The following is an 11,355-nucleotide window of genomic DNA, read 5'->3' on the forward strand; positions in this document are numbered from 1 at the left end:
AGATTCTGTGTCTCCCTCTCTCTCTGATCCTCCTCTGCTTGTACTTTGTTTCTCTCTCAAAAATAAATAAACTTAAAAAAAAAATAATGCATTGGACCTGAATGTATGGATATGTAAAGATATTTGATATAGATTATGTGTGCATTATTAACAAGATGCAGAACATATTATGGCATAATCCCTTATAAGAAGTAACATTAGTATTTTCCACATTTTATAGGTGAGGAAATGGAAGCAAGTGGTTGCACTGAAACACTAGAAAGTTAGAGCACCGAGACTGTAACCTGGGCAGTCTGGCTCTAGGATTCACATGTTTGTTCATTGTACTTTACTATCTCTGATCCCTTGTGTAACTTTATAGAGATATTGTCTTCCCTGTTACATCTCTGCTGTGACCAGGCAGATAAGTCTGTAATTCTAGATATAAGCCATGTTCTTCAATACCAGCATTTTCAATAATAGTAAGGTGACATTTTCACTTCCCTCTGTTACTTCTTGTTTATCTCTTTATATGTATAAGTATAAATAACTTAATATATATTTGTATAATATATGAATATTATACTTATATAAATATATATCAAATATACATATTTGATATGTACATATCAAAAAGGAAAGGGTGACATGAGATTCTAATTGTTATATATCAATGTAAACAAGCATATAAGCATAGCTTATCTAAGCATAGCTAAGATTATTCAAACACATTCCAATATTGGTCTGTTACATATTTTTTATTAGAGACCTTATAGGATTCTAACTTTCTTAAGGGCAGTGAGTATATCTTAAGTGCTTTTGTGTTTAACATAGGGCTTTACATATATGATTATATTGCTTCTGTTTACATTTAAGGTAAAATAACTACCACTCTTCTCTGACCTCATCTTAAACCATCTCCCCTTTGCTCATTGTACTTTGATCACATTGATCTTCTCTGTTTCGTGAAGTCTGACTTCACCAGGTGTGTTCTTATCTTGGAGTTTCTGTCTTTGTCATTCTGAAATGCTTTCTCTTCATATGTCTACTTCCTTCTTATCAGGTTTCAGTTTAACTATCACCTCTTTAGAAGGTCTTCCCTACCTTAAAATTTAGAATAGTCTCTCCCCCCCCCCCCCGACCCTCTCCATCACATTGTCATATTTTAATTCTCCACATGGCACCAGTCACTATCTGATATTTTTCTATTTATTTTTTTCTTTGATTATTTTCTATATTCCTCCCCTAAAGTCCTAACTCCATGAGAGTAACTGCTTTGTCTACCTCACCCAGTTCCCAGAAGTACTTGACACATGCAGAGAGTAAACAATTGAATGAATGAGTAAATTCTTGTTTACTATTAACAACAAATATTATGGTTATTTCAATACCTTGTGAAGATTACAAAGCAACATTAAAATAACATCTTAAAAAGCAATTATTTAGTGTAGCTTTCATCCTTAATCTTATTCCTTAAAATATTCCATGTGATTCTTGATAAAAACACTCAACAAACTAGGGATAGAAGGAAATCGTCTCAAAATAAAGGCAATTTGTGAAAAACCCATACTCAGTGGTAAAAAACTGAAAACTTTTCCTGTGAGATCACAAGATAAGAATGCTCAGGGGAGCGTTCTTTTCCACCACATCTATTCAATACAGTCCTGGAAGTTCCAGACAGAGTAATTAAGCAAGAAAAAGAAATAAAATGCATCCAAAATGAAAGGAGGAAGTAAAATTAGGATTGTTTGAAGAGGTCATGATCTTATTTGTAGAAAACATTAAAGATCTCTTTCTCTCTCTCACTCATACACACACACACACACACACACACACACCTGTTAGAACTACAAATAAATCCAGGAAAGTTGTAGGACACAAAATCAATGCACAAAAACCAGTTGTATGTTTTTTGTATGTTGTATCTTTTTTGTATGTATATACATTAATCCAAAAGAGGAAATTAAGAAATCAATTCCATTTACAATAGCTTTAAAAAGAATAAACTACTCAGGAGTAAACTTAATCAAGGAGGTAAAAGCCTTATACACTGAAAACTGTAAAACATTGCTGAATTAAAGAAGACACAACTAAATTTTAGGACATCGCTTGTTCATGAATTGGAAGACTTAATATTGTAAAAATGTCAACCCAAAGTAATCTATAGATTCAACAAAATGTCTATCAAAATCCCAATGGCAATTTTTATATAGAAAAATTCATCCTAAAGTATTGGATTTCAAGGGAGTCTGAATAGCCAACATAACCTTGAAAAAGAAGAACAAAGTTGAAGATTCAAATTTCCTGATTTCAAAGATATAGTAATCAAAATAGTGTGGTGCTGACATAAAGACAGACATATATAGATCAATAGAACAGACTAGAGAGACCATAAGTCCTCATATATATGGCCAAATAATTTTTGACAAGGGTGCCAAGACTATTCAATGGGGAAGGGACAGTATCTTCAACCAATAGTATTTGGAAATTTGGATAGCCACATGGAAAAGAATGAAGTTGGATCCTTACTTTACACTATATAAAAAATTAACTCAAAATGGATCAAAGATTCATAAACATAAGACCCCAAACTATAAGACTCTAAGAAGAAAACATAGGGGAAAAACTTCATGACATTGGATTTGGCAAAGACTAGTTGGACAAAAAAAAAAACAAAACAAAACCCCACATAGGCAATAAGAGTAAAAGTAGACAAATTGCACAACATCAATATTAAAAACTTCTGTGCATCAAAGGACACAATCAGCAGAATGAAGGGCAACCTATGGAATGGGAGAAAATATTTTCAAATCATATATCTGATAAGGGAATAATATTCAGAATATATCAAGAACTTCCAGGGGCTCCTGGGTGGCTCAGTTAGTGAAGCATCCAACTTTGGCTCAAGTCATGATCTCACAGTTTGTGAGTTTGAGCCCCACGCTGGGCTCTGTGCTGACAGCTCAGAGCCTGGAGATTTGGTTTCCCACTCTCTCTGACCCTCTCCCTCCCCTGCTCATGCTGTCTCTCTGTCGTTCTAAAAAATAAACATCAGAAAAAAAAAAAAAAGAACTTCCACAACTCGACAAAAGTAAAAGCAAGCCAATAAAAAATGGGCAAAGAGATCAAATAGACATTTCTCCAAAGAAGATATACAAATCTCCAACAAACATATGAAAACGTGCTCAGCATCACTAATCATTAAGGAAATGTAAATCAAACCACAATGAGATACCACCTTATACCCATTAGGATGACTATTACTAAAAAAGAAAAATAAGTATTGGCAAGGAGGTGGAAAAATTGGAAACTTTGTGACTGTTGACAGGAATGTAAAATGGTGCAGCTGCTATGGAAAAAGTATGGTGGTTTCTTTGAAAATGGACAATAGATGCTCAGTCGGTTAAGCGTCAGACTTGATTTGGCCCAGGTCATGATCTTGTTCATTAGCTCGAGCCCTGCATCAGGCTCCACGCTGATGGTGCAGAGCCTGCTTGTGATTCTGTCTCTCCCTCTCTGCTCCGTCAGTGCTCTCTTTCTCTCTCTCAAAATAAATAAATGAAATTTTTAAAAAGTGGAAAATAGAATTACCATATAATCCAGTGATTCCACTTCTGGGTATATATCTATATATCTAAAGGAACAGAAAGCAGAGTCTCCAAAAGCTGTTTGTACACCTATGTTAAAAGCATTATTCACAACAGGCAAATGGGGAGGCAACCCAGCTGTCCATTGGTGAATGAATGAGTAAACAAAATATGGTATATAATACATAATACAATGGGAATATTAATTCAGTCCTAAGAGGAAGGGAATTCTGACACATGCTACAACAGGGATGGACCTGAGGGACATCATGCTAGATGAAAGAAACCAGTCACAAAGAAACCAAATGTTGTATGAGGTACCTAGAGTAAAATTTATGAGACAGAAAATAGAAATGTGGTTGCCAGGGGCTAGGAGGCTGGGGAAATGGGGAGTTTAAACAACAAATGAACATAGAGTTTCAGGTTTGCAAGATAATGAGAGTTCTGGAGATTGGTTATGCAACAATATGAATGAACTTAATACTGTTGAACTATACACTTCAAAATAGTTAAGGGGTAGGGTACCTGGGTTGGGTCAGTCAGTTAAGTGTCTTACTTTGGCTTGAGGTTGTGATATCGGGGTCTGTGGGTTTGAGCCCTGAGTCAGGCTCTGTGCTGACAGCTGAGCCTGCTTCAGATTCTGTGTCTCCCTCCCTCTCTGCCTCTCCCCAGATTGTGCTCTCTCTCTCTCTCTCTCTCAATAATAAATAAATAAACTTAAAAAATTTAAAAAAATAGTTAAGGGGAGCCTGGGTGGCTTAGTCGGTTGAGTGTTCAACTTCAGCTTAGGTCGTGGTCTCACACTTCATGGGTTCAAGCCCCATGTTGGGCTCTGTGCTGACAGCTTGGAGTCTGGAGCCTGCTTTGGTTTCTGTGTGTGTATCTCTCTCTCTGCTTCTCCCCCACTTGTGCTCTCTCTCTCTCTGTCAAAAATAAATAAATAAACATTAGGAAAAAAAATTTTTAATTCTTAAAACGGTCAATTTTATATGTATTTTATCACAATTTTTTAAATGTGTATTTCCTACTTCAATACACTGGACATGCCTAGAAACAGTAATAAGTTGGAAGCAAGGAATACTTTCGGTATCCAAATTGTTATCTACTGGAAATTCCCAACCAGTTAGAAGCTTGGAAAATGATTGATTACAAACCTGAAATAGCAAATATAGGAGATGAATTGAGACTGTTTGTGTGTGTGTGCGCTTGTGTGCATACCAGAAACCAAAGAAACTATCAAGCATTAGTTGGGTTTTTTCAAAAGGACATAAGAGCCAGATTAAAAAGGCCCTTCCAACTGTTACAAATGGGACAATTTGATCATCAAAGGAAAAGTGACTACTTGATTCAAACACACTGAATTTATAAAAATTTATGAGTTCATTATTTTTAAAAAAAGAAAAAAACAAGAAAGTTAAAAAACTAAACAAACAAGACTTTTTTTAAAAAAAAGAAAAGGCCATTGGACGTGGCTAGAGAACTAACTTCTTAGTCTGGAAACGTAATTAGAACAAAAGACTTAATCATTTATCCTCCCTTTCCTGTATAAATTAATTGACAAGGTATCTAAATTGATGTGTTTATTAAGCAAAGCTCTTTTTAAAGAAGAATGACAGCTGAGAACTACAGAGGAATGATAAAAGTAGAAAACTACTATTTGACAATCTCTATTGAAATAATTGATTCTTCTAAGAACTATTAGGGTAACGTTTAATGGAGAGCTACACACTGGAAGCATTGACTGCTTTCATCTGAACTCAGAGGTCCATCTTAGCATCACTAAAAGTGTGTCGACCAGACATGTGCTCCTTAATGTGATATATTGTGAAGTACAGAGCACTACCTGTAAAATATTTATGCCAAAAAAAAAAGAGAAAAAAAATGATGCAGAATCTAATCACATTTAGATATTACTTTAAGTTAATAGGAAATACAGGGGAGGGAAAAACAATATAGATGACACTGCAAGAAAGCATCAGAAAAATCTTTGATTGTGGTATATTCTACAGGACGACTGATCTGAGTTTTATAAGGAAAGATCTTGAAAAGAAAACCTAAAAAGGTGAAGGGGTTTAAGAAACCTAACTATCAAATTCAGAGTGGAACTTATTTGGATCCTGATGAACAAACCAAGTATAAAAAGATATTTCTAAGATAACTGGGGGAACTTTGAATATAGACTGAGGATTATATTAAAGAATTAATATTTCTTTTGATGGCATGTTACTGCTATTGTGATTATGTAAGAAACTTTTTTTAGGGAAATATTTAAGAGTGACAGGACATGAAAAAATGGTGAAACAATAGAATATCTCAGGGATTTGTTTTAAAATACAAGAAAAGAAAGAAAAAGATGGATGAAGTAAGCATGACAAAAGATTAGTAATTATTGAACCTAGGTAGTACACACATTATTATTCAAAATAGTAGGCTTGCTTTTGTGAGTGCTTATAAATTTAGAGTTATCATATATTACAAATGCTGTATTATTAAATTGAAACATGTAATTACACCATTTCAACAAATAAAACTCCCCTTATTTTCCTGGATTTTCTTCCAATCTTATTCTAACTTTATGCCTTGAGTAGATTTGTCCACTGCACTTCATCTTTTCTGTTGTTTTTCTTTAAATTAATGGACACACCAAAGAGCTTTAATTTTAATTTAACCATAATCAGAGTAAATAAATATTAATGAAAATAATAAGGAAGGCAATTTTTATACTTTAAATTTAGTTATTAAAATTACACATTCATAAAAATATAAATTGATCACTTCATCTTCTTCCTCCCACCCAAACTGAATATAAGTACCTACTTCAAAATAAATTTCCTCTTTCAAGAGAGTAAATTCTGATATCTCTGGGAAAAAAACTTATTCTCTCAAATACCCTGGCTTTTGGACTGAAGCAAATCAATGCAGCACCAATTGTACCCTTCTGGACATTAAATAATATCTGGTGATTATAATGACATCCTTATAAAATATAAGTTTTTGGAAAAAAGAGACTACATTTTATGGTGTATAAACTATGAGTTATGTACACAATTAGTGGAAAATTGTTTTTTAAAAATGTTGAAAGCCTCCAGTTAAGGAAAGACTAAGTCATGGGGTGAAGGGTACAGCGTAGGGAATACAGTCAGCGGTATTGTAATAGTGTTGTATGGTGACAAATGGTAGCCACACTTGTGAGCATGGCATAACATGTAGTTGTGGAATCACTGTGTTGTACACCTGAAACTAATGTAACATTGTGTGCCAGCTATACTGTAATTAAAAAAAAAAATGTTGAATTTCCTTCTGTGAGGAGGGATTCAGTCAACCAGATAGATGTAAATGTTTTTACAAGAGTCAGACTGAGGCAGTACTGAAGATTCATTTTTAATTTATAGGTAATCTGTGTAGATAGCTAACATTGTGGAAAACAGGATTGATCTCAAAATCATACTGATGTATTAGAAAGTGGGGGAAAATTATAATAAAAAAGGAAAGAATAAATGACAACATCAGCATAAGATAATTTATATAAATTCAAGACAGAGACCATTTGTTTACAGATTTGATAGAGATGGATGAATGGTGACAGTGTAGAGCCATTGATAAATGCAATCTGAAAATGGCATGCCTATACACTCCATTAATATAGAAACTGCAGCCAAATCTTTCTATAATCAAGATTTCTAAGTTTTGAAAACCACATGGACAAGTTACTAATTCGAATATAGCCTCCTAGAAATCCCATTCATGCATCTCAAAATTATTTTCAAAAATAATTCTGCTTTATATCTTTGGTACCATATCAATTTTCTCTCTTCCTTGTCATGTATTTTCATTCCCCTCTCCCACGCTCCCAAGTGATACTAAACTGGGGAAGCAGAGGTAAAATAGAAGCTGTGGGTTTCTGCAAAGTTATGGGGATTCATATACCATTTCGATAATTTAAGTAGGACACCAGAGTACCCCAGTGGGCTGTTTCTGGGGTGGAAAAGTCTTTCCTTGCCCACTGTAGAATGCAATACAGCATGATTTAGTATGAAAGCTTGCACTCTGAAGTCAGACAAAGCTGGACTCTCATTCTGATTTTTAACACCCCCTCTCTAAGCCTTAGCTTTTTCATCTGTTAAATGAAGAGAATAATGACCTCCTTCTCAAGGTTCTTAGGGACAGTAAATGAAATGAGATAATATGTGTAATGTAATCATTAAATGAAATACCATGTGTAATGAATATAGTAATGCTGGCACATTTTTAAGCTCCCTTTATTTTATTTTTTTTAATGTTTATTTATTTATGAGAGAGAAAGAACACAAGCAGCGGAGGAGCAGAGAGAGAGAGGGAGACACAGAATCCAAAGCAGGCTCCAGACCCTGAGCTATCAGCACAGAGCTCAATGTGAGGCATGAACTCATGAACTGTGAGATCATGGCCTGAGCCGAAGTTGGACGCTTAACCGACTGAGCCACCCAAGCATCCCAAACTCCTTTCTTTTTAAAACCTCTTGGAATATTGGGGTGCCTGGGTGGCTCGGTTGAGTGTCAGACTTTAGCTCAGGTCATGGTCTCACGGTTGGTGGGTCAAGCCCCACATCGGGATCGTGGGTTTGAGCCCCAAGTCGGGCTCTGTGGTGACAGCTCAGGGCCTAGAGCCTTCTTCCGGTTCTGTGTCTCCCTCTCTCTCGGCCCCTCCTCCGCTCGTGCTCTGTCTCTCTCTCAAAAATAAACAGACATTAAATTTTTTTTTTTGTTTTTTTTGTTAAATCCTCTTGGAATACCACAAATGTACCTCGTTTCCAGTCTCATTGGCCTGGTTGGGCAGTGGCAACCATCTTTGGGCATTGTTCAGTACCCTGAATGCTGAAGAGTTCTTTGTTTTGTCCTGTAATGACTTGTGTGAATGGTCTGGTTAGGTCCTTTCAGAAAGCTATCTATAACACTGATCAGGTCAGAGCAGTGGGACCCAGTTAACTTGGTGAAAGTTCAGATAGGATCCACTGGGAAGGTTAAAGGACTAAAAGCTAAATGAAAAACAGAGCAAATGGGTTTATTGAACCAGGGGGAGTGGAGGCTGGTTACTGACAATACTTGTCAAGTTCCACTGGGCTGTTATGTAAAGTAGAGGCACTCAACCATTTTGGTGCTGTGTAAAATGATACATATGCCATACTGTCCCTGGGGACCACACACTACACACCAAAATTGGCACATGAGGAGCAGATCTTTCAAGAGATTATACTTGAATATAATCAGGAAGCAAAAATAGGAGAGAGGTGAGAAAAAAACGGGAATACATTAAATCGGGGTCTTAGTGGCTGTCTTTGCTCTTTAGAGCCCGCCTCAGTTGTGAGGAAATTTGACTCCAGAGATATCAGAGTCACTTACTGGTGTTCCCAGTTTAACATTCACAATTTTCATTGGTGTTTAGCCACTAGACTAGAAACTGGAGTAAGGTTTGCTGATGTGAAATTTGGATTCCTGCAGGCAAGTGTTCAGGACTGAGTCAGCAGCCGCAGCTCAGCACAGCCTGAGTGTTGTTCTCCCTTTGTCACTGAAAACAGTAACTTCAGTAAAAGGCAAAAAAAAAATATATATATATATATATATATATTTTTTTTTTTTTTTACAGAAAGTGGAAGTTTACAATAAATTAAACATCCTGATGTAAAATTGTTGGTGTGTGAAGGGGAAGGTAGTTCTGTAGGGAAGAAAGTAAAAGCAAATGCCCTAGCCAGTTAAAATTGCTCAAGTGAGAGATAAAGCTTCAGGGATAGTTAAATGGCTGGTGATTTTATGTGTCTATGGCCAGAAAACACCCAACACCTGATGAAAATTAAATGCTTTAGTGCTACTGGAATACCCAGACCATCTCTGTACATACATCTCGTGAATGTCAAGTCTACTGCAGTGATGTCCAGGGTGATGTACAGTTCGGCTGCTTCCCAGTGGGGAAGCACAGTATAAACCCAGCCCTTGGATTCTGGTTAAAGAAAACAAAGAATTGTTGAGTAGTGTTAAAAACAAGGCAACAGGCCCCCAAATAGAGTCACTTATGCTAAGCCCCACGTCACCAAACCCAGATTTGACTTGATTACAGTTTTGGCTCTCCCAGAAATGGAATCTTAAACCAGTCAATCAAAAATCACCACATCACCAGTAGTTAGGTAATCTGCCCAAGAGACCCCTGCCATGTCCTAAAGAAAAGTGACCTTGCCATGACCAGTCTGCTTTTTTGTCTCGCGTAACTTCCCTGCTCCCATCTGCCTATAAAAGTCTTTCATTTTGTACAGCTTATTCAAGCTCTGTTCTATCTGCTTGCGTGAATGCTGCCTGGTTCATGAATTCTTCTGTAAAGCCACTAAGATCTTAAAATTTACTCCTGTGAATTTTGTTTAACAATAGGAATTAGTCACTGAAGTGAAATAATCATCTCTGGAGATCTTTACAAACAGGCTATATTCTTATTTGCCTCTAAGCAGTCAATTCATACTTCAAGCCTGAGGCACACGTTAAATGGTTTATTATCCCTCCCTAGGCCTTTTGAGTTTCAGAAGTATGGGTGCTCTTTCCCTTGGGCTATTAAGAAGAAACATTTTGGCTAGCACTAGGATGGCAAAGCAGAAAGCTTTTTTTCAGATGTTACAAGAAATAATGACTATTTTTGTAAAAGATTACATGTATTTGAGCCCACAGCATTATCAACAGGTTGACTAATCTGAGACAGGCCTGTGATGTAAATTACAACTGCTGTCTCAAGCATGTTAAAAGTCTTGCAGCTGGTAAATCAGGATGTTATGCAAAAATAGGTAGGAAGGAAATAGCTTTGTTGCTATTCCGCTTTGATTATATTTTGATTAGATGTGATTAGATTTTGATGTTACCAGTGTCAGGTTAACCTGCACTTATATTTTGAAATTGTGAACCTTCTGTAACTAGTGGAAAAAAATTCCTTCCCCACCCTCTGTAATCATAACGTCATTTGTAAAATAAGATGATATTGACTCTATTTACAGGTAGATTTGCAGTTTGGTTTTGAGCTTGCCACACTGCCAGTAGAGATTTAAAAGAATTTTCAACTCCAAATTTTATATTTGGATATTATTGTATGTTTGCTTAGAAAGTGCAATCTACATCACCTAGTTTTTTTCTCCTTAAAGGACTTTTAATAATATTTTGTTTTATAAACTAAAAATATAGATATAGTGATAACTCTTCTTTTTTCCAACTTATGAAACTTGGAAGACTTGAAAGTCAACTATGAGAGGCAGAGAAATTAGGCTAGAGAAAGGGGAAATTAATATAGAGGTGATTCAAAAGGGGTAATGAGAGTGACAGGCAAAACCCAAAGCACAAAAGACATACAGGATGGCTCAAAAGGAAACAAACAGAAGGTGAAAAGCAAAATTTCTACATGAAAGGACAAAGGAAAAGGTAATAGCTTTTAAAGAGCTGCTTAGACTTGAGATCTGTGGTTATGACTTGAGACCAACCTACAGCGTCATCTTTATGTAGGGGCTGTAAGAGAGGGCTTGGCTAGATTTAGTTAAAAAAATTTTTTTAATGTTTACTTTATTATTTTTTTTTTTTGAGAGAGAGAAAGACAGAAGCATTGGTGGGGGAAGGTCAGACTGAGAGGGAGACACAGAATCTGAATGAAGCAGGCTCCAGGCTCTGAGCTGTCAGCACAGAGCCTGACGTGGGGCTTGAACTCACAAACCGTGAGATCTTAGCTGAAGTCAGACTTCATATCAAAGTGTTTTTAGGTCTTATTTGACAGAAATATCTCAGATGCTCTT

The sequence above is a fragment of the Prionailurus bengalensis genome, chromosome B4, assembly GCF_016509475.1.
Source record: "Prionailurus bengalensis isolate Pbe53 chromosome B4, Fcat_Pben_1.1_paternal_pri, whole genome shotgun sequence".
Lineage (NCBI taxonomy): Eukaryota > Metazoa > Chordata > Mammalia > Carnivora > Felidae > Prionailurus > Prionailurus bengalensis.